Source organism: Pteropus medius, unplaced genomic scaffold (assembly GCF_902729225.1).
Source record: "Pteropus medius unplaced genomic scaffold, Ma_sr-lr_union100, whole genome shotgun sequence".
NCBI classification, from domain to species: domain Eukaryota; kingdom Metazoa; phylum Chordata; class Mammalia; order Chiroptera; family Pteropodidae; genus Pteropus; species Pteropus medius.
Genome location: NW_024351073.1, coordinates 24467331 through 24473144, shown reverse-complemented (window position 1 = coordinate 24473144; position 5814 = coordinate 24467331).

The window sequence follows — 5814 nt, the reverse complement described above, 5'->3', positions numbered from 1 at the left end:
TGCATGTGGGTGTGCATGTGGGTGTGCATGTATGTGTGCACACACATGTGCATGTGTGCATGCTGTGTGTACGTGTGTGCATGCATGTGTGTATGAATGTGTGCATGTTGTGTGTGTCTCTGTGTGCGTTTGTGTGCTCATGTGTGTGCTCGTGTGTGTAAGTCCAGATATCTTAAAATGCTTTTGACTTTGCTACCATGCGTGCAGGGGGCTCTAACTGGCTCCACAGTTTTCATTCCCAAGTTCCCCTCGCGCATGGAAATGTAAATGAGCCTAAGAAGGGCGGGCGAGCGGGCGGGGCAGAGGCGGGGCGCTGCTCCTCTGACGCCTCGTTTCTCCCCGTCCTGGGACACAGTTCTCAGCGACACCGCTGGCTGGGGGACTCGGGCGCCCCGCATGGCGGTGCCGTAATGAGGGGGTCACACTCGCGTCGCACGCGGCTGGGTCCCGCCCCGGGGAGAAGGGCGAACGGCACGAACCGATGGAAGAGGGAAGAGGGCCCGGCCCGGCCGCCCCGCTCCCCGGAAGGAGCCAGCGAACGGGGAGCCCCCCAGCTGGTCGGCGCGTCACCACAGCCCATCGCGTCGCCCCTGGAGAAAGGATGAGCGTCTCGATTTTGAATTAGCGCCCGTCAGTTCTCAGACTATGTTTGGCGATTTGGCCATAGACTCACGCAAAGGGTGTGGATTATGGCATTTGCGCTTTAGTGGATAAACTCCGGCCAAACGCGGCAGGGGGCTAGAGCTCTGATATGGTCAGGCAGACGCGTGGAGCCCACGTGACAGGGCAGGATGGTGACCATGATCACCTGATCACAGATGAGCATCATGTCTCTTGGGAAGCTGCCCATGTGTCGGGGTTGGGCCCTGGGGACACTGGCCAACAGCAGGAACTCCCTGGAGGCTGGCAGCCTGTGTCCTTGACCCTGTGCTGTTCTGTAAAGGAGCTTGAGGCTGGGGTTTACCTTTTCTGTTCTGATTCCAAGATTGCTGCCTGCAGCGTGGGGAGAGCCGGCTCCCAGAGCCACAGCCAGCAGACGTCACTTTCTTCCGGGTCCTCGTCCCCGTCCTCTCATGCTTCATCCTGCAGGGCCCTTCCCCCCAACCCCCCAGAGTCACGCGGCCCCTCACGAGACCTGCACTGCGCCTGGCCTTCCTTGGCGAGGGACGGTGACAGAGGCAGACACTGATCCCAAAGCGGGACGCATCCTCCAGCATCCTCGAGACTGTGGCCTCCGCCCAGGCCCAGAGCAGGCTGCAAAGCATGTCAACCAGAGAAGCATGGGAACTAAACAGGAAACACTGACCCGGGAGTCACCATACCTTCCAGAACAATCTCAGAAGCATAGTAGATGGTGTCCCCACCAAACAGTCATGTCAGGCTCAGGGGTGGTGGGTGTTGGGGGAGCTTCTTCAGAGAAAAAGAGTTAGGAATTTTTAAATACTCAGGAATTTCTAAATTATTATTCTATCAAAGTTAATTTAAATATCCTTTTTATTTATTTGTCCTATTTGTCAGATTGCAATCATTATACAGTTATATTGTTTCATTGACTTTGCTTGTTAATTTTTATTTTTATCTATGTGTATTAGTTTTGTTTTATATTTTCATTTTACTTACATTGTTTTATTTTAAAAATGGTCACGTGTGTTACACTGTGACCCGCTGCCGTGTGCATAAAGCCACACCCTGGCCTGGATTGCAGGGCTCTGGAACAGAGCTTATTCTGCTCAATTTGCACCTCTAATCTTTCATGTTTCCTGGGTGAATTGACTTGAATGTCAACGTCGATGAAGTCTAATGTAACGATTTTGCCGAGGTGATGGACAAAGCTGTCAATCACACGCTGATCTGAGAGGGGCAATCAGATTTCAGAGATCACACTTCTGGTTCTCATGACCGGTTTAAAGGCTTGGAAGACGGGAAGACAGTTGCCAACCATGTCTTCATTTTTTGTTCAGTTTACTATTTAAATCACATGATGTAAAAGCAAATCGAATACTAACAGACCCAGAGCTGCCTATCTCCTGCACCAAATCTGCTGTAAGTACAGGTAAGCACCAAATACACACACACACACACACACACACACACACACACACACACACACACGTGTAAGTGATTTTCAAACTGCAAAAGAAAGGAAAGACAGAAAATCTGAAAATAGACTGATGGGGAATGGAAGACCTGCTTCACCTGTAGGGAAACGAAGGTCAAATTCTAGCAAACTTCCTGCAGGAAACCGTGCAAGCAAGATGGAGCGAAATATTTAAGGGTTGGTAGGAAAGAGAATTGCCACCCTGGAATTCTACGTTCGTGCAAAACCAGCAGAGCGATGTTTATAGCAGCTCTGTACACACCTGGCAGAAACCGAGAGTAATTAAGGTGTCTTCCAGGAGAATGAATCGACAATTTGTGGTACGTGTGGTAATGTTAATAAAATATTAGTGATGAAAAGAAATGAGCTGACGAGTCTCACAAAGCATGGGTACGTCTTACATACCTATTGCCAAGTGACGGATGCCAGTTGGAAAAAGCTACAAACTATATCACACTTCTGTGACATCCTGCAGGAGGTCCTGCGGCAGAGGTGACGCAGGAGGTGAGTGGTCGTCAAGAGTTTGGGGGCTGAAGAGGCAAAGCATAGAGGGCATTTCAGGGCACCGAAGTTATTGTGCATGTCCCTGTGATGGTAGGCACATGACACCATGCATTTGCCAAAATCCGTAGAACTCTACGTAACAAAGAGTACACCTTACTGTATGCAAATTTTTTTTAAAAATTAAGAGAAATTCCATGTGGGAATGCATACTGTTACCAGAATCTAACTGTATTTCAAATGTCTGGGACGAGCTCACTGACGGGCAGAGGCCCCGGGAAGGTGTTCGCCTACGCACCTTTGGAGATCGGTGGGGTCTGTAAGACTGGAGGTGAACAGGAGCTTGCATTATCGCTGTACTCGAGTGGATAGAGTGTTTTCCACAAGAACATACGTTCGCGACTCTGAAGACAGTCCGTGCACACCGACATTCGACAATTAATGAAAGGATGGTCGATAGGGAGCCAGGTTTCCTGCTGTCGGAGCGGGGAGGGGGAGCTTACGGCCGAGCCGAAGGAGAAAGCTAAAATCACTCACGCTGTGACCGATCGGAGCTGGAGACTCTGATAAACATGCACATCCATGTTTAATTTGTACAGATACAGATGGCGCCACGCATAGAAACACGTGTGGATAAGCGTGTATACGTGGGCGGGTATACACACATATATCTCCTTGCCTGCAGGGCCTAGAAGCAAAGACACCCCAGTAGCGACAAGAACAGCTGACACTCGAACCCTGGTTTCTGATGCCATTCTTCAGGGGCAGGAATCGGGGCTGTGGGGAACATCGCCGGTGATCGGACCAGGGCAGGAACTAGACAAGATGAGCCTGGACCATCCTGTATCTCATAGTGCCAGAAAAAAAGGAAGAACTCGAAATCAAACAGGATGTACACTGACAGGAATGTCGAAGGGACACGGCCAACGGAAAGGACCGATAATCAAAGGGTCGACCACCTGAGCAACAAAATCAATACAATGGTATTGGATCATAATCCAGAGTATATAATATATGTTGGCGAGTCCACACTGATCTCGATGAACGGATAAGTAAGTCAATGAATGAACAGATAAATAAATGGAGGTAATAGAAAGATCTGCGCAGAAGGGTTCCTAATAACTTCCGTGGACATTCGATCCTAAGGGGGTGGGCAAAACATCCCGCACCGTAAGGGGAGCTGCACATGGCGACTTCATTCCCCAAACACAGTATAGAAAGGGGGGCGCCTCGCCACGCACGAGCCTAGCGAGCAGCCCCGGAGCAGGCGAGCATGATGATGCCCACAGGCTCGCGGCGTGTCGACCGCGTCTGCCGCGGAGAGGTTGCGACTGGTGGGTCGGGAGCTGCTGTCGAACCCCTGCCTGAAACACACAGCCGCGTCTGCTCACGAGGACACCAGCTGAATGGCACTCCGCGACATACCTGGCCAGCGCTTTTCAGGATTCCCAAGACCATCGAAAACAAGGACAGTCTGGGGGACCGTTAGAGCGTGGAGGACACGGAGATGGGATGTGGGGTCCTGAATGAGATGCTCAAGCAGAAAACGAAGCAATCTGGTTAAAACTAAGGGAACCTGAATGAAGTATGGTTTTTAGTTAACGATACTATATCAATATTGGTTCATGAATTGTGATATATTAATAATAGGCAAAACTGGGTGTGAGCCACAGGGGAGCTCTCTATACCGACATGATTTTTCAGTAAAAGTAAAACGAATATAGGATTAAAACTTGGTTTAAATCACTCATTGAAGGGGCTTACTGGGATGTCGGATCTACATAGAAAAAAGTCACGAATTTGAATGCAGATCGATAGAAATTTTCTAATGTGAAGAGCTGAGAAAAATATTGGAAAGAAATAAACTGATCTTCAGTGGCCTGTGGAACAAATATTTTTTTTTTTATAATATGAATAATTTTAGGCCCAGAGGAGAAGACAGAAATTGGAACAAAAACAAATAAAAAAAATACTGACCCCAAATTCCCCAAATTTCATAGAAAATATCAACCTGGACAACCAAGAAATATAAAAAAAAAAAAACCCAGAGGGAACGGTATAAATGGAACCGAACCTGTGCACAAAACATGGGAACCACAACCGTGTGCCGAAGGTCGAGCGACCAGCGAACACTCAGCCACGGCAAAGGAGTCACGTCATCTTCAGGAAAGAATAAGACGAACAATGGCTGACTTGTCATCGAAGACAACTGACAGCAGAGTCACACGATAAATGCTTCAAGTATCGAAAGAAAGAAATGCCCTCCCAAATCTAGTTCACACATAGAGGGACAAGTCGCGTGTCACAGAAGCCACGGCAATTCCTAAGAGTACTGAGACCTCACCGGGGAGGCGGGACGTCGTTAGCACGCGCCGATAGCTAACGGGAACTCCCCAAATTTGTGGTGGTCTGCGGTGCGCGGGCTCGCGGCTTCTCGGGGGCCGGGAGCGGGGCCCCGAGGCTTCGCCGGGTCTGCAGCCTTTCGTTTGCATCCCGTGCGGCCGTGCCACGTGTTGGGTGGCTGGTTAGGCCAGAACGCGGTGCTGTTATCTGGCATTTTCTGGACGAGGAGGAAATCCAGCCTCTTGGCCTTCGTGGCTCATGCGCTTCTCCAGCGGAATGGGAGGTGGGGGTGGGTGGTTCTAGGTTTTCCAGAAAAGAAACTACACGTGAATTACACGTCTGCTAACAGAGCTCATATACTAAATGCATTCTTGTCTATAAGTAAAATAAATTACTTAGTATATATCATTAATAAAGACATACGAAACCTTTCACATTACATCAAATTATCAGCATTAAGACTCTGGAGAGAGGGAAGGCGAGCCAATAAAACTTAAATATGCTGAGCGATCATTAGAGCTGGGTGTGATAATTGGAATTTGCTTTGCAGTAATAGCATTAAAAATTCATAACTGTGCCGGCCTTTTCCTTTCTGCCCCTGTGCTGGCGGGGAGCTAAGCCCTGTCGGTAACGGAGGCGGAGGGTGTGTGCGCCGTTAACGACAATGCTGAAAACAGGAAGCAGGACGAGTGACATGTGAGGGACACATTAACGCGTATCAGCGGAAATGCTGTCTGTGGGTCTAGAATTTCAGTATTTTTCCTAGGAGTGTGTGTGTCCATACCATTTAGTTTTAAACTGCTGGAGAAGATATTTCTTTCTTATTTATAATCTCATAATGCCTTATATGGTATTTTGCAATATTGAATACT